Here is a 23,644-nt window from a genome sequence, read left to right as displayed (position 1 = left end):
TTTGATATTTTCACCGGTCATTAATGGGCCTCGCTATCTGGAATCCTTGGGACGTCCCTACGGTTAACGTAAGGGTTAAGGTTAGGGTTAAGTAAGGATTAGGGCAGTGTGAGTTTGGGAAACACTGGGTTAGGGTAAGTATAGGAGTTAAGGTTAAGGTTAAGGTTTGGGGTAGGGACGTCCCAAGGATCCCAGATTGCACTGACCAGTCATTTACACAGTGGTTATTTAAGATCTCCACTACATAGCACAGCCACAAAGCTATATCAAAGAAATTGATGAAAACTAAAATGAACTTTTTGGTCTTAATGTAAGGTTAGGCATAAGGTTAGCAGTGTGGTTAAGGTTGGGTTTTAAATGACATTTTAAGAAGAGACATTGTAGAAATATGACTCTGTGGCTGTGGTAACTAGTGACGACCGTCATTTAACTAACTAGCTAGCTAAAGCTAACAGTAGCTAATCCATTTCACGAAACGAACAACAGACAGCAGTAATACATGATTCAGGTAGCTAATGCCGTCTTGTTTATAGCTAGCTACTTTTCCTCTGCCCAACAACTAGATATCATTCACAGCTGACTTGTTATTAAAAGTCCAAGTTTGATTCAATCGACTAGCTAACGTTAGCTAGCGCGAAACAGATGCAACATTGCATTGGCGAGTTAGCTAGCTAGCTAGTCGCTATCTGGATATTTAGCTCAGCCTCTCATGACTGAGGAAAATCGAAACCTAGCTATAGCTGGTGAAGTGAACATTAAAACTTGTGGTGTGTGAGGTTGCTAGGGAATGTAGAGTTGGCTAGCTAAGTTGTCTTTAGCACTATAACTTGATGCCATGTCAATTAATGTTTGCAGCTGTCTCTGACTTGGTGGCCCTGATGATGTAGCGAGCTAACCACACATCAGTGGATGGCGGCATGGAGCCAAATAACCTTGATGGCGCTAGGCAGCTAACCATCCTCCCAGTCTAACAGAGATTGATCAAGGTGACCACTAACTTAGCTAGTCTGCATAACGTTCGCTATTAACATATCTGTACGTTTCTGTATGTTTTCTCAGGTTAATTGTATAGCTAAATACTAAATCTGAGCTCTTGTCTTTTCAGTCATGTCATAGCCAAATGGACCCTCGTCAATTCAAGGAAGGCAACAGGTCTCGGAATGGCAAACGTGGACCCAGCCAGTCCAGCACCCCTCATCAGAAAGATGCCTATGCCGGACTCCTCGGCCAGCATCACAGTAGAAAGTTCAGATCCTACCTGGACCAGTATGCCCAACAGCAGGGGGAAGAGAATGGGCCAAACGCACAGAGGCAGGGTCTAGCCCACAGCGACAAACAAGACTGCAGAGAAAAAGGGACCAGGCATTTATCGAGTGCTCTGACTCAAGTGACTTCTCGCCTTCGCCTATGAAAGGTAAGGGAGGAGAAGAGAGCTGTCTGTCCTTGTACATGGACAAGCGGGCGCCACAGGACCCGGAGAGGAAGCAGGGGCTTCCAACAAGCAGCGACGCGGGGAGAGGAGGGACACCAAAACCAGTCAGGACGGAGATGTGGAGTCCGGTGAGTAGTTGGGCTCTCTCAATCAGAGGGACTCCCAGCAGCAACACCAGACGACAAAACAAAGACTACAAAGACCATGCTTCCAACGTGCCCACAGTAACCAAAGAAACAAGGACATGAGTCATTGGACGTCTCCCCCAAAAGCTGGTTTAACTGACCCAGCTCAAGAGCAAGAGAAGAATTCCAAGAAGAAGAATGTGCCAAAGAACAACGAGGATAACAAGAGAGATGGGCCATTGTATCCTGACTTCAATGCAGTCACGTCAAAGTCCCCCTTTAACAAAACCAAAAACGTGCAACCCCAAGGTAAGAAATAGTCTTGACTAAGTGAACGTACTTATTGAATTACTTTGACCTGATAAAGTTGTTATATGCGATCAAGCTTTTACAAAGTTTTATTTTCTGTTGTAGATGGGTGTTGAATTGATATCTGAAATCTGTTTTCATCTCCAGGTCGCACTACGCCTTCTGACAAGTGTAAGAAGACTAGAGGACGCTGAGGACGATCAAAGACAGTGTTTGAAGCGTACATGACCACAGAGGACATTTCCCACGTCCTAAAGAGAGGAGAGCTCATTTAGGTGAAAAGACAAGACATTCCCCCCCCAAAATAAAGATTAGTATGATGAATACTTATATCAAACCAAGTAGTCCCCTGTAGCTCAGTTGGTAGAGCATGGCGCTTGCAACGCCAGGGTTGTGGTTTCGTTTCCCACGGGGGGCCAGTATGAAAATGTATGCACTCACTAACTGTAAGTCGCTCTGGATAAGAGCGTCTGCTAAAATGACCAACAACAAAAAAAAGTAACCACGGTAATCATATGGTTACTTGTTTACCAAAGAACTCTGGCTTTCAGAAAATGCTGACCAAAGGCTTTATCTGTCAAAGAACATCTAACACGATGGCATGACAAGTTAAGCACAGCTGTAGCATACTAATAGAAACATTTCCATCTTCTTCTTTGCAGGAATCAGTAAGAATCAACCCCAAAAAGTACCATGATGATTTCATTGCAGCACCCGTGTGTGTGTGTGTGTGTGTGTGTGTGTGTGTGTGTGTGTGTGTGTATGTATACACACACGGACACAAACAGCGAGAGAGAGAGGTTTGTGTAGACATATACAGTCAGGTCCATAAGTATTTGGACAGTGACACAATTTGTATCATTTTGTCTCTGTATGCCACTACAATGGATTTGAAAGGAAACAATCAAGATGTGCTTTAAGTGTAGACTTTCATCTTTAATTTAAGGGTTTTGTCAAAATTATTGTATGAACCGTGTAGAAATTACAACAATTTTTATACATAGCCCCCCAATTTTAGGGGCTCAAAAGTAATTGGACAAACTAACATAATCATAAATTAAATTGTGAGTTTTAATACTTCAATGTCAATGACTGCCTGAAGTCTGGAACCCATAGACATCCCCAGATGTTGGGTTTCTTCTCTGGTGATGCTCTGCCAGGGATTTACTGCAGCTGTCTTTAGTTCCTGCTTGTTCTTGGGCCGTTTTGCCTTCAGTTTTGCCTTCAGCAAGTGAAATGCATGCTCAATTATATTCAGGTCAGGTGATTGACTTGGCCATTGCAGAACATTCCACTTCTTTGCCTTAAAAAAGTATTGGGTTGCTTTCGCAGTATGCTTCGGGTCATTGTCCATCTGCACTGTGAAGCGCTGTCCAATGAGTTTTGAAGCATTTGGCTGAATCTGAGCAGATAATACAGCCCTAAACACTTCAGAATTCATCCTGCTGCTTTTATCAGCAGTCACATCATCAATAAATACAAAGGAACCAGTTCCATTGGCAGCCATACAGGCCCACGCCATAACACTACCTCCACCGTGCTTCACAGATGAGGCGGTATGCTTCGGATCATGAGCAGTTCCTTCCCTTCTCCATACTCTTCTCTTCCCATCATTCTGGTACAAGTTGATCTTTGTCTCATCTGTCCATAGGATGTTGTTCCAGAACTGTACAGGCTTTTTTAGATGTTTTTTGGCAAACTCTAATCTGGTCTTCCTGTTTTTGAGGCTTACCAATGGTTTACATCTTGTGGTAAACCCTCTGTATTTACTCTGGTGAAGTCTTCTCTTGATTGTTGACTTTGACACAGATACGCCTATCTCCTGGAGGGTGTTCTTGATCTGGCCAACTGTTGTGAAGGGGTTTTTCTTCACCAAATAAGTATTCTGTCATCCACCACAGTTGTTTTCCGTGGTCTTCCGGGCTTTTTGGTGTTCCTGAGCTCACAAGTGCGTTCTTTATTTTTAAGAATGTACCAAATAGTTGATTTGGCCACACCTAATGTTTTTGCTATCTCTGATGGGTTTGTTTTGATTTTTCAGGCTATATATATTTTTATTTATTTCACCTTTATATAACCAGGTAAGCCAGTTGAGAACAAGTTCTCATTTACAACTGCGACCTGGCCAAGATAAAGCAAAGCAGTGCGATAAAAACAACAACACAGAGTTACATATGGGGTAAAACAAAACATAATGATGGCTTGCTTCACTGGCAGCTCTTTGGACTTCATATTGACGGTTAACAGCAACATATTCCAAATGCAAATGCCACACTTGAAATCAACTCTAGACCTTTTATCTGCTTACTTGTAAATGAACTAATGAGGGAATAACACACACCTGGCCATGGAACAGCTGAGCAGCCAATTGTCCAATTACTTTTGGTCCCTTAAAAAGGGGGGGACCACATATAAAAAGTGCTGTAATTCCTACACTGTTCACCCGATTTGGATGTAAATACCCTCAAACTAAAGCTGAAAGTCTGCACTTTCAGATCATATTAATTATTTAATTTCAACTCCAATATGCTGTGTTAGACAGCTAAAATAATTATAACTTTGTCAATGTCCAAATATTTATGGACCTGACTGTATATATCTATATCCATCCAGGAAGATATCCCACCTGATGGATATCTACTATATACAGTGGGGAGAACAAGTATTTTATACACTGCCGATTTTGCAGGTTTTCCTACTTACAAAGCATGTAGAGGTCTGTAATTTTTATCATAGGTACACTTCAACTGTGAGAGACGGAATCTAAAACAAAAATCCAGAAAATCACATTGTATGATTTTTAAGTAATTAATTTGCATTTTATTGCATGACATAAGTATTTGATCACCTACCAACCAGTAAGAATTCCGGCTCTCACAGACCTGTTAGTTTTTCTTTAAGAAGCCCTCCTGTTCTCCACTCATTACCTGTATTAACTGCACCTGTTTGAACAGGTTACCTGTATAAAAGACACCTGTCCACACACTCAATCAAACAGACTCCAACCTCTCCACAATGGCCAAGACCAGAGAGCTGTGTAAGGACATCAGGGATAAAATTGTAGACCTGCACAAGGCTGGGATGGGCTACAGGACAATAGGCAAGCAGCTTGGTGAGAAGGCAACAACTGTTGGCGCAATTATTAGAAAATGGAAGAAGTTCAAGATGATGGTCAATCACCCTCGGTCTGGGGCTCCATGCAAGATCTCACCTCGTGGGGCATCAATGATCATGAGGAAGGTGAGGGATCAGCCCAGAACTACACGGCAGGACCTGGTCAATGACCTGAAGAGAGCTGGGACCACAGTCTCAAAGAAAACCATTAGTAACACACTACGCCGTCATGGATTAAAATCCTGCAGTGCACGCAAGGTCCCCCTGCTCAAGCCAGCGCATGTCCAGGCCCGTCTGAAGTTTGCCAATGACCATCTGGATGATCTAGAGGAGGAATGGGAGAAGGTCATGTGGTCTGATGAGACAAAAATAGAGCTTTTTGGTCTAAACTCCACTCGCCGTGTTTGGAGTAAGAAGAAGGATGAGTACAACCCAAGAACACCATCCCAACCATGAAGCATGGAGGTGTAAACATCATTCTTTGGGGATGCTTTTCTGCAAAGGGGACAAGACGACTGCACCGTATTGAGGGGAGGATGGATGGGGCCATGTATCGCGAGATCTTGGCCAACAACCTCCTTCCCTCAGTAAGAGCATTGAAGATGGGTCGTGGCTGGGTCTTCCAGCATGACAACGACCCGAAACACACAGCCAGGGCAACTAAGGAGTGGCTCCGTAAGAAGCATCTCAAGGTCCTGGAGTGGCCTAGCCAGTCTCCAGACCTGAACTTAATAGAAAATATTTGGAGGGAGCTGAAAGTCCTTATTGCCCAGCGACAGCCCCGAAACCTGAAGGATCTGGAGAAGGTCTGTATGGAGGAGTGGGCCAAAATCCCTGCTGCAGTGTGTGCAAACCTGGTCAAGACCTACAGGAAATGTATGATCTCTGTAATTGCAAACAAAGGTTTCTGTACCAAATATTAAGTTCTGCTTTTCTGATGTATCAAATACTTATGTCATGCAATAAAATGCAAATTAATTACTTAAAAATCATACAATGTGATTTTCTGGATTTTTGTTTTAGATTCCGTCTCTCACAGTTGAAGTGTACCTATGATAAAAATTACAGACCTCTACATGCTTTGTAAATAGGAAAACCTGCAAAATCGGCAGTGTATCAAATACTTGTTCTCCCCACTGTATATATATATATATATATATATATATACACACACTACTGTTCAAAAGTTTGGGGTCACTTAGAAATGTCCTTGTTTTCCATGAAAACATACATGAAATGAGTTTGAATAGGAAATATAGCAAAATGAATAGGAAATGTAGTTATTGACAAGGTTAGAAATAATGATTTTTAATTGAAATAATAATTGTGTCCTTCAAACTTTGCTTTCGTCAAAGAATCCTCCATTTGCAGCAATTACAGCCTTGCAGACCTTTGGCATTCTAGTTGTCAATTTGTTGAGGTAATCTGAAGAGATGTCACCCCATGCATCCTGAAGCACCTCCCACAAGTTGGATTGGCTTGATGGGCACTTCTTACTTACCATACGGTCAAGCTGCTCCCACAACAGCTCAATAGGGTTGAGATCCGGTGACTGTGCTGGCCACTCCATTATAGACAGAATACCAGCTGACTGCTTCTTCCCTAAATAGTTATTGCATAGTTTGGAGCTGTGCTTTAGGTCATTGTCCTGTTGTAGGAGGAAATTGGCTCCAATCAAGCGCCGTCCACAGGGTATGGCATGGTGTTGCAAAATGGAGTGATAGCCTTCCTTCTTCAAGATCCCTTTTACCCTGTACTTTACCACCACCAAAGCACCCCCAGACCATCACATTGCCTCCACCATGCTTGACAGATGGCATCAAGCACTCCTCCAGCATCTTTTCATTTGGTGTGCGTCTCAAAAATGTTATTCTTTGTGATCTGAACACATCAAACTTCGATTTGTCTGTCCATAACACTTTTTTCCAATCTTCCTCTGTCCAGTGTCTGTGTTCTTTTGCCCATCTTAATCTTTTATTTTTATTGGCCAGTCTGCGATATGGGTTTTTCTTTGCAACTCTGCCTAGAAGGTCAGCATCCCGGAGTCGCCTCTTCACTTTTGACGTTGAGACTGGTGTTTTGCGGGTACTATTTAATAAAGCTGCCAGTTGAGGACCTGTGAGGCGTCTGTTTCTCAAACTAGACACTCAAATGTATTTGTCTTCTTGCTCAGTTGTGCACTGGGGCCTCTCACTCCTCGTTCTATTCTGGTTAGAGCTAGTTTGAGCTGTTCTGTGAAGGGAGTAGTACACAGCGTTGTACGAGATCTTCAGTTTCTTGGCAATTTCTCGCATGGAATAGCCTTCATTTCTCAGAACAAGAGTAGACTGACGAGTTTCAGAAGAAAGTTATTTGTTTCTGGCCATTTTGAGCCTGTAATCGAACCCACAATTGCTGATGCTCCAGATACTCAACTAGTCTCAAGAAGGCCAGTTTTATTGATTCTTTAATCAGCACAACAGTTTTCAGCAGTGCTGACATAATTGCAAAAGGGTTTTCTAATGATCAATTAGCCTTTTAAAATGATAAACTTTGATTAGCAAACACAACCTGGCATTGGAACACAGGACTGATGGTTGCTGATAATGGGCCTCTGTACGCCTATGTACATATTCCATTAAAAACCAGCCGTTTCCAGCTACAATAGCCATTTACAACATTAACAATGTCTACACTGTATTTCTGATCAATTTGATGTTATTTTAATGGACAAAAAAATAGCTTTTCTTTCGAAAACAAGGAAATGTCTAAGTGACCCCAAACTTTTAAACAGTAGTGTGTGTGTATATATACAGTGGGGAGAATAAATATTTGATACACTGCCGATTTTGCAGGTTTTCCTACTTACAAAGCATGTAGAGGTCTGTAATTTTTATCATAGGTACACTTCAACTGTGAGAGACGGAATCTGAAATAAGAATCCAGAAAATCACATTGTATGATTTTTAAGTAATTAATTTGCATTTTATTGCATGACATAAGTATTTGATCACCTACCAACCAGTAATAATTCCGGCTCTCACAGACCTGTTAGTTTTTCTTTAAGAAGCCCTCCTGTTCTCCACTCATTACCTGTATTAACTGCACCTGTTCGAACTCGTTACCTGTATAAAAGACACTTGTCCACACACTCAATCAAACAGACTCCAACCTCTCCACAATGGCCAAGACCAGAGAGCTGTGTAAGGACATCAGGGATAAAATTGTAGACCTGCACAAGGCTGGGATGGGCTACAGGACAATAGGCAAGCAGCTTGGTGAGAAGGCAACAACTGTTGGCGCAATTATTAGAAAATGAAAGAAGTTCAAGATGATGGTCAATCACCCTCGGTCTGGGGCTCCATGCAAGATCTCACCTCGTGGGGCATCAATGATCATGAGGAAGGTGAGGGATCAACCCAGAACTACACGGCAGGACCTGCTCAATGACCTGAAGAGAGCTGGGACCACAGTCTCAAAGAAAACCATTAGTAACACACTACGCCGTCATGGATTAAAATCCTGCAGCGCACGCAAGGTCCCCCTGCTCAAGCCAGCGCATGTCCAGGCCCGTCTGAAGTTTGCCAATGACCATCTGGATGATCCAGAGGAGGAATGGGAGAAGGTCATGTGGTCTGATGAGACAAAAATAGAGCTTTTTGGTCTAAACTCCACTCGCCTTGTTTGGAGGAAGAAGAAGGATGAGTACAACCCCAAGAACACCATCCCAACCGTGAAGCATGGAGGTGGAAACATCATTCTTTGGGGATGCTTTTCTGCAAAGGGGACAGGACGACTGCACCGTATTGAGGGGAGGATGGATGGGCCATGTATCGCAAGATCTTGGCCAACAACCTCCTTCCCTCAGTAAGAGCATTGAAGATGGGTCATGGCTGGGTCTTCCAGCATGACAACGACCCGAAACACACAGCCAGGGAAACTAAGGAGTGGCTCCGTAAGAAGCATCTCAAGGTCCTGGAGTGGCCTAGCCAGTCTCCAGACCTGAACCCAATATAAAATCTTTGGAGGGAGCTGAAAGTCCGTATTGCCCAGCGACAGCCCCGAAACCTGAAGTATCTGGAGAAGGTCTGTATGGAGGAGTGGGCCAAAATCCCTGCTACAGTGTGTGCAAACCTGGTCAAGACCTACAGGAAACGTATGATCTCTGTAATTGCAAACAAAGGTTTCTGTACCAAATATTAAGTTCTGCTTTTCTGATGTATCAAATACTTATGTCATGCAATAAAATGCAAATTAATTACTTAAAAATCATACAATGTGATTTTCTGGATTTTTCTTTTAGATTCCGTCTCTCACAGTTGAAGTGTACCTATGATAAAAATTACAGACCTCTACATGCTTTGTAAGTAGGAAAACCTGCAAAATCGGCAGTGTATCAAATACTTGTTCTCCCCACTGTATATATAGTAATTTATATGTGTCGGCAGTAAAAATTGTCTAATGGAACTGTATATATCTGCAGGATGGCATTCGGGATATCTTCCTGGATGGAATTGTAGGCCAAAACAGGGCCCTAACAGGGATGTGGTTCAGGTTCTCCCTCAGGAACAGTGGAAGGTGAGCTCTCTGGAGGCAGATACAGCCTCGGCATATAGGGAAAGGGGATACTTAGTCAGTTACATAAATGAATGCATTCAACCGAAATGTGTCTTCCGCATTTATAGCAGCTACATTCAAGTAGCTTTGTGTGTGTTACTCGCCACTGTCGATAGCTATCATGGCCAACGATGGTTATGGCACCGACGCAAACGACTTGGCGCTTTTCTCATAATGCACACACTTATCACACTTTAAATAACCGTTAGGGCCCTACTAGAGATGTGAAGTTTGAAATGAAATAAGTTTGCTAATATGGTTGATTGCTACAACATTCAAAGTAGCAGTAGTCGTTTTTAAATGGTAATATAACAAAATAACTGTGGTGCACATTGTTATAAACTTATCGTTAATTTTATTGTTATCATTCAGTCAATCATTCATTCAACAGCTTCTATCTCAAGGCCATCAGACTGTTAAATAGCCATCACCTTAGAGGCTGCTGCCCTATATACATAGACATGGAATCACTGGCCACTTTAATAATGGAACACTAGTCACTTTAAAAATGTTAACATACTGCTTTACTCATCTCATATGTATATACTGTATTCTATTCTACTGTATTTTAGTCAGTGCCACTCCGACATTGCTCGTACTAATATTTATATATTTCTCAATTCCATTCTTTTACTTTTAGATTTGTGTATTGTTGTGAATCTTTAGATACTACTGCACAGTTGGAGCTAGGAACACAAGCATTTCGCTACACCCGCAATAACATCAGCTAAATATGTGACCAATAAAATTGGATTAAATTGTGAGATGGATTTTGTTTTGTCCATATTGCCAAGCTCTACTATCGTCGTCATCAGTGTAATTAATTAATTGGCTAATTGGTTGTCTTTTCCTGTGCAGGTAGTGAGAGCAAATGCAAAGTTGTAGAAACATCTCAAGGATGATCAATGGAAACAGGATGCACCTGAGCTCAATTTCGAGTCTCATAGCAAAGGATCTGAATACTTATGTAAATAAGGTATTTCTGTCTTTTTATTTTTAATACATTTGCAAAAATGTCTAAATCAGTTTTTGCTTTGTCATTATGGGGTATTGAGTGTAGATTGAGGACAATTTTTGATTTAATCAATTTTAGAATAAGGCTGTAACGTAACAAAATGTGGAAAAAGGGAAGGGGTCTGAATACTTTATAAACGCACTGTGTGAGTGTGTATACCTCAAGAAAGCAAGCGAACTGGATTCAAAGTGAGCTTAACGTCAACTAGAGATCTGATTGTATAGAATGTCTTGCCAGTAAATGTTTTTTCTAATTTCTTTGTTTTGCTCTTCCTGTCCTTCCTCTCAGGTTGGTGGAGGAGTTGATGTTGCTGGCCAACATGTGCCCTTCTACACACACTTCACCTCTCCCATACGCCCCTACGTTGATGTCATTGTCCACAGGCTGCTGGCATCCTCCCTGGGTGGGTGGCCAGAGAAGAGGACACACTGGGCTGTGTGTGTTTATCCCATCGAGGACAATGGCTTTGTTGTGTTACGAGGGCAAGCAGGCAGTGTCTCAGCTGTGTTGTAGCACCCAGAGAAGATTGGGTCTGTGGTGGAATAGTAATGTGTTAAAAGACCAGAGAAGATTGGGTCTGTGGTGGAATAGTAATGTGTTAAAAGACCAGAGAAGATTGGGTCTGTGGTGGAATAGTAATGTGTTAAAAGACCAGAGAATATTGGGTCTGTGGTGGAATAGTAATGTGTTAAAAGACCAGAGAATATTGGGTCTGTGGTGGAATAGTAATGTGTTAAAAGACCAGAGAAGATTGGGTCTGTGGTGGAATAGTAATGTGTTAAAAGACCAGAGAAGATTGGGTCTGTGGTGGAATAGTATTGTGTTAAAAGACCAGATAAGATTGGGTCTGTGGTGGAATAGTAATGTGTTAAAAGACCAGAGAAGATTGGGTCTGTGTTGGAATAGTAATGTGTTGAAAGACAAAGCTTCCCTTAGATTCCAAAACACCCTGAATCTAAGCTGAGGCTTTGTTTCTCCTGGTGTTCTGCAGAGAGATTCACTGCCTTTGATGGTGTTGTGCTGCCCTCTCTGTAAGAAAAAAGTAGTTCAAGTTGACTCGTATGTGCGCGTCTTGTCTTTACAATACATTCTCTGCCTCTTTGTGACATTGGTGACATTGGTGTGTTTGTGTGGTGTGTAGGCTGTTGTCCCCATCTGGAGCTGAAGGGAGCGGAGGTGCAGAAGCAGGCGTCCCACTGAAACTCAGTTGGTAGAGCATGGCGCTTGCAATGCCAGGGTTGTGGGTTCGATTCCCACGGGGGGCCAGTATGGAAAATGTATGCACTCACTAACTGTAAGTCGCTCTGGATAATAGCATCTGCTAAATGACTAAAATGTAAATGTAAACATTAATGACGACCTGACGGCCTCCAAGAGAGTCAGGAGCTCAGGTCTGAGCTGTTCTTCAGCGTCTTCGTCAAGGTACACCCAAGACACTGCATGATGTTCCCACTAGAGCAGGGGTACTCAACTCTTACCCTACGAGGTCCGTAGCCTGCTGGTTCTGTTTTACCTGATAATGAATTTCACTCATCTGGTATCCCAGGTCTAAATCAGTCCCTGGTTAGAGAGGAACAATGGGCGGGAAAAAGCAGTGGAACTGGCTTCCAGGTCCAGAGTTGAGTTTGAGGGCGCTAAAGTATACCAGACCTGGTTTGAAATAGTGTTTGTTTCTTTCAAATACCTTGGGCATTTGATTGAGCCTGCTTACAGTGTTAGATGGGTGGTGTACTTTTGGAACCGGTCTATTGGTTCCATGGCAACCTTAATCAAGCGCATCTAAACTATTTGAAATAAAACAAATACTATTTGAACCCAGGGCTGTTACATAAAGCTCTCCAGTTAGGATTCAGCCCCTGGAGTTGCATTCAGGACAGTCCCAGCGTTGCACTGTGCTAACTGTTATTTGCCCCACTGCAGGAGAGCGGTCCCTTGGACTCTGAGGCCATGGTGATGGGAATTCTGGACCAGGCCTTCGACTTCCTTGTGCTGCACTACGGGGTGCAGAAACATATCTACTGGGCCTCCCGAGTGGCGCAGCGGCCTAAGGCACTGCAGTGCTTGAGGCGTCACTACAGATCCGGGTTCGATCCCGGGCTGTGTCTCAGCCGGCCGCGACCGGAAGACCCATGAGGCGACGCACAATTGGCCCAGCGTCGTTGGCCGGCCGTGATGTCCTTGTCCCATCGCGCTCTAGTGATTCCTGTGGCGGGCCGGGCGCAGGCACGCTGACACGGTCGCCAGTTGTACGGTGTTTCCTCCGACACATTGGTGCGGCTGGCTTCCGGGTTAAGCGGGCAGTGTGTCAAGAAGCAGTGCGGCTTGGCAGGGTCGTGTTTCGGAGGACGCACGGCTCGCGAAATTGGGGAGAAAAAGGGGATATACTATCTACTGCAAAGTGCGTGTCACTCAAACCAATTACAGTATTAATTTTGCCAAATCGTTACCTGATTTGTTATGGTTGCTATGCGCTGCTTGGGTTAGTGACAAACACAACCGGTGTTCTTTGGAGCACCTTGGGTATATTCCCTAGGAACCATGCAGAAGCAAACGGGCCAAAGCGGGGCGGGACTTACCTGAACCAATAAGAAACACTAGTTTATTTAAGTTGCAAAACGTTTTGCTATGGCTGGCTAGGGTGTGCACTTATCAATACAACCCTGGTCTTGTTCATTAGGGCAGACCGTGGCAAAACTTTATTCGACAAGTTCAGATAGAACCTCTCCGTTTCACTCAATTTCTGACATTTTTCTTCCATATTGTGCTGTCGTGGTAATTATTCTAATCAAAGGAGAGACTTTTAGATTTCCTCAAAACAATTGAACTTTATTAATTACTGCAGCAATGGAGCGTTAACGGTCACCCAATGGTGTAGAGTTAAAGCCCAAATAAACAGGATTCGGTTACAACTCTTTATAGTCTTCCTGAGTCCTTGTGACGAAGAACAGATACGTGAAATTATACAAAGGTACATTGTGCTCTCATGCAACAGGCATCAAGATTTACATGGTGCCAAATATCTGTCTCTAGTTCATTTACTGCTTGTTTATACAAAAATACTAATGCAACATAGGATACTTAGCTCTTTTCTCAGAATGATGGAGTCCAGTATTCATCTGCCATATGGGATAAATAAACTGGAGATTGGGTCTCCCTGGCACCGACAGACCGGCACACAGACACTAATCATGGAATGGAATGTTGTCTTATCACCAAGCCATCGTAAATCGACTGTCACAGAGTTCAATCTCAGGCTCATCTCAGTTCACACAAAACTGAAACCTATTATGTTACCTCTCAGAAGAACAGAATATACTAATATAGGAATACATTCTAATATAAAAGTAATGTGATTAACATAATGTTGTAATTCTACGACAGTGCCTAGCAAACACAACCCAGGTTACCATCCATGAGTGACTCCCCTCTCCATTTGTGAATACTAGGTTGAATTAAATCAGGTTCATATTCAATCTTCACCAAAAAATTTAATATGGACTGAAACAGGGAGGGACTACACGGATAACAAACACTCATTTACGTTTTCCATGGCGAAACATTTAAAAACGTTTTGTGTTCCCTGCCCTAATAAAACACGACCCAGGTAAATTATCAGGAAGTGGTTCTAATGTTTGGGATGAACAGAATGAATGTGGTGGTGGGGGGGTGGAAGTTGACTCTGGTGTGGGCTGCGGAGGAGCCAGGGAAGTACGGCAGTTAAGAACACAGACAGGAGCCAGGGAAGTACGGCAGTTAAGAACACAGACAGGAGCCAGGGAAGTACGGCAGTTAAGAACACAGACAGGAGCCAGGGAAGTACGGCAGTTAAGAACACAGACAGGAGCCAGGGAAGTACGGCAGTTAAGAACACAGACAGGAGCCAGGGAAGTACGGCAGTTAAGAACACAGACAGGAGCCAGGGAAGTACGGCAGTTAAGAACACAGACAGGAGTCAGGGAAGTACGGCAGTTAAGAACACAGACAGGAGCCAGGGAAGTACGGCAGTTAAGAACACAGACAGGAGCCAGGGAAGTACGGCAGTTAAGAACACAGACAGGAGCCAGGGAAGTACGGCAGTTAAGAACACAGACAGGAGCCAGGGAAGTACGGTAGTTAAGAACACAGACAGGAGCCAGGGAAGTACGGCAGTTAAGAACACAGACAGGAGCCAGGGATGTACAGCAGTTAAGAACACAGACAGGAGCCAGGGAAGTATGGTGAACACAGACAGGAGCCAGGGAAGTACGGCAGTTAAGAACACAGACAGGAGCCAGGGAAGTACGGCAGTTAAGAACACAGACAGGAGCCAGGGAAGTACAGCAGTTAAGAACACAGACAGGAGCCAGGGAAGTACGGCAGTTAAGAACACAGACAGGAGCCAGGGAAGTACGGCAGTTAAGAACACAGACAGGAGCCAGGGAAGTACGGCAGTTAAGAACACAGACAGGAGCCAGGGAAGTACGGCAGTTAAGAACACAGACAGGAGCCAGGGAAGTACGGCAGTTAAGAACACAGACAGGAGCCAGGGAAGTACGGCAGTTAAGAACACAGACAGGAGCCAGGGAAGTACGGCAGTTAAGAACACAGACAGGAGCCAGGGAAGTACGGCAGTTAAGAACACAGACAGGAGCCAGGGAAGTACGGCAGTTAAGAACACAGACAGGAGCCAGGGAAGTACGGCAGTTAAGAACACAGACAGGAGTCAGGGAAGTACGGCAGTTAAGAACACAGACAGGAGCCAGGGAAGTACGGCAGTTAAGAACACAGACAGGAGCCAGGGAAGTACGGCAGTTAAGAACACAGACAGGAGCCAGGGAAGTACGGCAGTTAAGAACACAGACAGGAGCCAGGGAAGTACGGCAGTTAAGAACACAGACAGGAGCCAGGGAAGTACGGCAGTTAAGAACACAGACAGGAGCCAGGGATGTACAGCAGTTAAGAACACAGACAGGAGCCAGGGAAGTATGGTAGTTAAGAACACAGACAGGAGCCAGGGAAGTACGGCAGTTAAGAACACAGACAGGAGCCAGGGAAGTACAGCAGTTAAGAACACAGACAGGAGCCAGGGAAGTACGGTAGTTAAGAACACAGACAGGAGCCAGGGAAGTACAGCAGTTAAGAACACAGACAGGAGCCAGGGAAGTACGGCAGTTAAGAACACAGACAGGAGCCAGGGAAGTACAGCAGTTAAGAACACAGACAGGAGCCAGGGAAGTACGGCAGTTAAGAACACAGACAGGAGCCAGGGAAGTACGGCAGTTAAGAACACAGACAGGAGCCAGGGAAGTACGGCAGTTAAGAACACAGACAGGAGCCAGGGAAGTACGGCAGTTAAGAACACAGACAGGAGCCAGGGAAGTACAGCAGTTAAGAACACAGACAGGAGCCAGGGAAGTACGGTAGTTAAGAACACAGACAGGAGCCAGGGAAGTACAGCAGTTAAGAACACAGACAGGAGCCAGGGAAGTACGGCAGTTAAGAACACAGACAGGAGCCAGGGAAGTACAGCAGTTAAGAACACAGACAGGAGCCAGGGAAGTACGGCAGTTAAGAACACAGACAGGAGCCAGGGAAGTACGGCAGTTAAGAACACAGACAGGAGCCAGGGAAGTACGGCAGTTAAGAACACAGACAGGAGCCAGGGAAGTACGGCAGTTAAGAACACAGACAGGAGCCAGGGATGTACAGCAGTTAAGAACACAGACAGGAGCCAGGGAAGTACGGCAGTTAAGAACACAGACAGGAGCCAGGGAAGTACGGCAGTTAAGAACACAGACAGGAGCCAGGGAAGTATGGTAGTTAAGAACACAGACAGGAGCCAGGGAAGTACGGCAGTTAAGAACACAGACAGGAGCCAGGGAAGTATGGTAGTTAAGAACACAGACAGGAGCCAGGGAAGTACAGCAGTTAAGAACACAGACAGGAGCCAGGGAAGTACGGCAGTTAAGAACACAGACAGGAGCCAGGGAAGTACGGCAGTTAAGAACACAGACAGGAGCCAGGGAAGTACGGCAGTTAAGAACACAGACAGGAGCCAGGGAAGTACGGCAGTTAAGAACACAGACAGGAGCCAGGGATGTACAGCAGTTAAGAACACAGACAGGAGCCAGGGAAGTACGGCAGTTAAGAACACAGACAGGAGCCAGGGAAGTACGGCAGTTAAGAACACAGACAGGAGCCAGGGAAGTATGGTAGTTAAGAACACAGACAGGAGCCAGGGAAGTACGGCAGTTAAGAACACAGACAGGAGCCAGGGAAGTATGGTAGTTAAGAACACAGACAGGAGCCAGGGAAGTACGGCAGTTAAGAACACAGACAGGAGCCAGGGAAGTACGGCAGTTAAGAACACAGACAGGAGCCAGGGAAGTACGGCAGTTAAGAACACAGACAGGAGCCAGGGAAGTACGGCAGTTAAGAACACAGACAGGAGACAGGGAAGTACGGCAGTTAAGAACACAGACAGGAGCCAGGGAAGTACGGCAGTTAAGAACACAGACAGGAGCCAGGGAAGTACGGCAGTTAAGAACACAGACAGGAGCCAGGGAAGTACGGCAGTTAAGAACACAGACAGGAGCCAGGGAAGTACGGCAGTTAAGAACACAGACAGGAGCCAGGGAAGTACGGCAGTTAAGAACACTGACAGACATACATACGCACGCACAACAGAAGCACTGATGCATGCTGTTTGTGGGTGCTGGACCACTAGTACATTGAAGCAGGTTCTCTTAAACAGTAGAGTGTTGAAGCCCAAACCCATGCAAAAATAGGAGCTGAAAGCAAACTGAATGTAATTGTTTTATGTCCTCTGTCGCTAACAAAGGGTTGTCCTGTTCCTGTCTGTCCTCCATCTTCAGTCTGGGTGACGTGCAGCTGAGGGCAGACGGAGCTCCTATGAAATAAAGCCCTGTCATCAAGAGGCCCAATGAGACGTCGTTGTGAATACTACGATAACACACACACCGATAATGTATGTATTAGAAAAGCAATTTTTTTATTTGAATTAACTTCATGGTTCAATTACCATCGAGGAGCCAAGGCTGTGAAGTAGCACTGAAGCAGTTTTATTTAAATAGGGCCTGGACCGCTTTGAAATTAACTGTAAAAGTGCCAAGACTGTGCAATGAATTACGTTTTATTTTGCTGATTTGACCCTATGTCATATTTAGATAAATATTATTAAGTATATACACAGTCAATGTGTGAAGATGGCTTAAACTATATTTAGTTTAACACAAGTTTAAATTAAGCTGTTCTATGAATGTCAAGCTTACAGTAACTTGTCATTTCAGTCGCAATGCAAGTGTCTTTGATTGATTAGTGGTAGCGGTCACTTCCTTGCAAGAGCTTGTGTGCTTTTCCCATCAATTCATAGTATGACACTCGGTCCCACTTTAAATAAACTACTTTAAAGGTTTAACGAAGCCTTCATAAACCCTTTATAATAACTATTTTAAAGCAAATTCATGTTACAGGTATAACATGAAGCTCAGCCAAATTCTTTGCCATTTGTGTTAGGACCATAAATGTTCCGCAAATGTTTAAGGTGCTAGTAGCAAGGAACTCCTTAACTCTTGATACCATATTCAAACTCACAAATCGAATATGTTGATAGAGTAGTAATATTTCTAGTATAACTCCCACTTCTCAACTCCTGTTTGGTCTCTGTGCCCAGATTAGGAATTACATCTGGATTTACCTTCAACCAGTACTTAAGTAAAAATACTTGAAAGTACTACTTAAGTAGTTTTTTTTGGGTATCTGTACTTTACTATTATATTTTTGAATATTTCACTACATTCCTAAAGAAAATGTTATTTTTACTCCATACATTTTCCCTGACATCCAAAAGTACTCATTACATTTTGAATGCTTAGCAGGACAAATCATGTCTGAGTGTTGGAGTGTGCCCCTGGCTATCCGTAAATAAAATAAAAACAAGAAAATTGTGCTGTTTGGTTTTCTTAATGTAAGGAATTTGAAATTATTTATACTTTTACTTTTGATACTTAAGTATACAGTATTTAAAACCAAATACTGTTAGACTTTTACTCAAGTAATATTTTACTGGGTGACTTTTACTTAATTCATTTGCTATTAAGGTATCTTTACTTTTACTCAAGTATGACAATTGGGTACTTTTTCCACCACTGTCTTCAATGCTGGTTTCTCTTCAAAAAGTAATAAACCTTTCGCCTTTTACTAAGTAATTACAATTTGTAGTCAATGAAATAATAACAAAAACACCATGTTCAGAGCATTTTATTTTGAGGGCTATTTCTGTTGTAAAAGATTGTGATTGTATTTCATAATCTGGCCACAGACAAAACAGGAATTGAGGATTGGGTCATTCCGCACAATAAAGAACCTCTTTCCTTTGTACTTGTTCAACATAATATATCTTCTACGCCTCACATGCAAAGAATTCAAGCTTTAAGAGAGAAATGCCTTTTTCTGTTTCAGATGTAAGGGAAATATTTTGGACTTGTATTGATAGTGACAACTTTTTTATAGATGCGAGAAGCTGCCTGCTCCATTTGTGTGACTTCAGTAATGTTAATGTACTTGCAATGCCTGCTCATGGTGATGCCAATGTACAGTACCAGTCAAAAGTTTGGACACACCTACTCATTCAAGGGTTTTTCTTTATTTTTACTATTTTCTACATTGTAGAATAAAGGTGAAGACATCAAAACGATGAAATAACACATGTAGGAACCAAAAAAGTGTTAAACAAATCAATATATATTTTATATTTGAGATTCTTCAAAGTAGCCACTCTTTGCCTTGACGACAGCTTTGCACACTCTTGGCATTCTCTCAACCAGCTTTACCTGGAATGCTTTTCCAACAGTCTTGAAGGAGTTCCCACATATGCTGAGCACTTGTTGGCTGCTTTTCCTTCACTCTGCGGTCCGACTCATCCCAAACCATCTCAGTTGGGTTGAGGCCGGGGGATTGTGGAGGCCAGGTCATCTGATGCAGCACTCCATCACTCTCCTTCTTGGTCACATAGCCCTTACACAGCCTAGAGGTGTGTTTTGGGTCATTGTCCTGTTGAAAACAAATGATAGTCCCACTAAGCGCAAACCAGATTGGATGGCGTATCGCTACAGAATGCTGTGGGGGCCATGCTGGTTAAGTGTGCCTTGAATTCTAAATAAATCACTGACAGTGTCACCAGCAAAGCACCCACACACCATCACACCTCCTCCTCCATGCTTCACGGTGGAAACCACACATGCAGAGATCATCCGTTCACCTACTCTGCGTCTCACAAAGTAACAGCGGTTGGAACCATACATCTCAAATTTGTACTCATCAGACCAAAGGACAGATTTCCACCGGTCTAATGTTCATTGCTCGTGTTTCTTGGCCCAAGCAAGTCTCTTCTTCTTATTGGTGTCCTTTAGTAGTGGTTTCTTTGCAGCAATTCGACCATGAAGGCCTGATTCTCGCAGTCTCCTCTGAACAGTTGATATTGAGATGTGTCTGTTACTTGAACTCTGTGAAGCATTTATTTGGGCTGCAATCTGAGGTGCAATGAACTTATCCTCTGCAGCAGAGGGTAACTCTGGGTCTTCCTTTCCTGTGCCGGTCCTCATGAGAGCCAGTTTCATCATACCGCTTGATGGTTTTGCGACTGCACTTGAAGAAACTTTCAACGTTTTTCCGGATTTACTGACCTTCATGTCTTAAAGTAATGATGGACTGTCATTTCTCTTTGCTTATTTGAGCTGTTCTTGCCATAATATGGACTTTGTCTTTTACAAAATAGGACTATCTTCTGTATACCACCCCTACCTTGTCACAACACAACTGATTGGCTCAAACGCATTAAGAAGGAAAAATATTCCACAAATTAACTTTTAAGAAGGCACACCTGTTAATTGAAATGAATTCCAGGTGACTACTTCATGAAGCTGGTTGAGAGAATGCCAAGCGTGTGCAAAGCTGTCATCAAGGCAAAGGGTGGCTACTTTGAAGAATCTCAAATATAGAATATATTTTAATTTGTTTAACACTTTGTTGGTCACTACATGATTCCATATGTGTTATTTCATAGTTTTGATATCTTCACTATTATTCTACAATGTAGAAAATAGTAACAAATAAAGAAAAACCCTTGAATGAGTAGGTGTGTCCAAACTTTTGACTGGTACTGTATATCAGCCCAGCATCTCTTAACCATTCCTGGGTCGTTGTCCTGCTGGAAGACCCACAACATTCAATGGAGACCTGTTTTTTGGACATTGGGTTGAACATTGCACTACAAAACACCTGATAATCTGATGATTTCATGATGCCTTGCGCACATTCAAGGTGCAGCAAAAGAAACCCAACAGCATTATCAAACCTCCATGTTTGATTGTAGGGAGGTTATGTTCATTGAGTGCTTCATTTGGCCATCAGTTAAACAGTGCTGATCTGTATTCCCAAAGTGCTCTAATTTTGTTGAATTGGTCCACAGAACATTTCCCCCAGGATTTTGGTTTATTAGGTGGGTTTTGAGAAGTTCAATCAGGCTTTCTTGACTCCTTCAGCAGTGGGTTCTTCCTATGTTTACCAACACCCTTCATCTGAAAGTTTCAGTACTGATTATTTTAAACCCAAGAACATGTTTTAGAACAGTAATCTCAGTATGAAATACGCTAACATGATTGCCATTGCTAGCTAGATAGCTGCAGTTGAAGTCGGAAGTTTACATACACTTAGGTTGGAGTTATTAAAACTTGTTTTTCAACCACTCCACAAATTTCTTGTTAACAAACTATAGTTTTGACAAGTTGGTTAGGACATCTACTTCGTGCATGACACAAGTAATTTTTCCAACAATTGTTTACAGACAGATTATTTCACTTATAATTCACTGTATCGCAATTCCAGTGGGTCAGAAGTTTACATACACTAAGTTGACGGTGCCTTTAAACAGCTTGGAAAATTCCAGAAAATGATCTCATGGCTTTAGAAGCTTCTGATAGGCTAATTGACATCATTGGGGTCAATTGGAGGTGTACCTGTGGATGTATTTCAAGACCTACCTTCAAACTTAGTGCCCCTTTGCTTGACATCATGGGAAAATCAAAAGAAATCAGCCAAGACCTCAGAAAAAAAATTGTAGACCTCAACAAGTCTGGTTCATCCTTGGGAGCAATTTCCAAACGCCTGAAGGTACCACGTTCATCTGTACAAACAATAGTACGCAAGTATAAACACCATGGGACCACGCAGCCGTCATACCGCTCAGGAAGGAGACGTGTTCTGTCTCCTAGAGATGAACGTACTTTGGTGCGAAAAGTGCAAATCAATCCCAGAACAACAGCAAAGGACCTTGTGAAGATGCTGGAGGAAACAGGTACAAAAGTATCTAAATCCACAGTAAAACGAGTCCTATATTGACATAACCTGAAGGGCCGCTCAGCAAGGAAGAAGCCACTGCTCCAAAACCGCCATAAAAAAGCCAGACTACGGTTTGTAACTGCACAACTGTTTGGCCATAATGACCATCGTTATGTTTGGAGGAAAAAGTGGGTTGCTTGCAAGCCGAAGAACACCATCCCAACCGTGATGCACAGGGGTGGCAGCATCATGCTGTGGGGTTGCTTTGCTGCAGGAGGGACTGGTGCACTTCACAAAATAGATGGCATCATAAGGAAGGAAAATTATGTGGATATATTGAAGCAACATCTCAAGACACCAGTCAGGAAGTTAAACCTTGGTCGCAAATGGGTCTTCCAAATGGACAATGACCCCAAGCATACTTCCAAAGTTGTGGCAAAATGGCTTAAGGACAACAAAGTCAAGGTATTGGAGTGGCCATCACAAAGCCTTGACCTCAATCCTACAGAAAATGTGTGGGCAGAACTGAAAAGCGTGTGCGAGCAAGGAGGCCTACAAACCTGACTCAGTTACACCAGCTCTGTCAGGAGGAATGGGCCAAAATTCACCCAATTTATTGTGGGAAGCTTGTGGAAGGCTATCCGAAATGTTTGACCCAAGTTAAACAATTTAAAGGCAATGCTACCAAATACTAATTGAGTGTATGTAAACATCTGACCCACTGGGAATGTGATGAAAGAAATAAAAGCTGAAATAAATCATTCTCTCTACTATTATTCTGACATTTCACATTCTTAAAATAAAGTGGTGATCCTAGCTGACCTAAGACAGGGAATTTGTACTAGGATTAAATGTCAGGAATTGTGAAAAACTGAGTTTAAATGTATTTTACTAAGGTGTATGTAAACTTCCGACTTCAATTGTAGCTAAATCGGTTGCCTAGCATCAAATATCTTAAGAAGATTAGTAAGAAGCTATTTGAGAAGTTCGAAAGAAAATCATTAAATCTGAATATATTGTTGAGGAATTGCACTTACAAACTATCTTATGAACTTCTTATTTTTTTCCTTAAGAAGCTTCTTACGTTTTTGTGTAAGAAGTGTTTTTGTTTTGCCCAGGGCCCAGATTCTTAAGATGTTTGTTGCTAAGCAACCGTTTTAGCTATCTATCTATCTAGCAATGGCAATCATGTTAGCATATTTCTTACTGAGATTACTGTTCTAAAACATGTTCTTGGGTTTAAAATAATCAATACTGAAACTTTCAGATGAAGTTTGTGAGTGAATTAAACATGTTCAATTGCTTTTATGAGCTTTTTCTCTCACTGCCCTGAGTTTAAGACAAAGGTTTAGCTATCTTGGAATTAAGAACATTTCCAAGTACTTTATTTTCAAGAATCTAATTTCATCTTAACTTTTTGCTTAAGGAGAAACATAAGAAATAGCGCAATAAAATTTCCAATAACCTTTTTTAGGAATAGCAACTTGCTTAACTTTCTTCTTAAATCTATAGTTAAGGAAAAAATGGCAGTTAAGAAGAAATTTATTCTTAAGAAGGTTTTGTGAATCTGGGCCCAGGTCCTTTACCCAGCTGATATCATTGCTAACATACAGTAAATACCATAGCTTACTTTACCTTACATAAACCCATGTTACAGCAAACCAAATAAGGTAATGGCAGTGACTAGAGGCACAGGGAGTTGTTTGCGTCACTCCC

At 42.8% G+C, this 23,644-nt stretch overlaps 1 long non-coding RNA gene across 1 annotated transcript; it reads left to right on the top strand.

The window, feature by feature from the left end:
- Window positions 1-3: 3 nt before the first annotated feature.
- On the top strand, window positions 4-3,048 carry LOC311146439. Its single transcript, XR_014614674.1, has 4 exons — window positions 4-508; window positions 856-986; window positions 1,106-1,866; window positions 2,014-3,048. It is a non-coding gene; the product is annotated as an uncharacterized lncRNA (long non-coding RNA).
- The last annotated feature ends 20,596 nt before the right edge of the window (window positions 3,049-23,644 follow it).

This window comes from Coregonus lavaretus (genome assembly GCF_964263955.1).
Source record: "Coregonus lavaretus genome assembly, chromosome: 19".
Taxonomy (NCBI): Eukaryota; Metazoa; Chordata; class Actinopteri; order Salmoniformes; family Salmonidae; genus Coregonus; species Coregonus lavaretus.
Note: the sequence above shows the minus strand (reverse complement) of the source record. Positions and strands in the feature narration are given on the sequence as shown.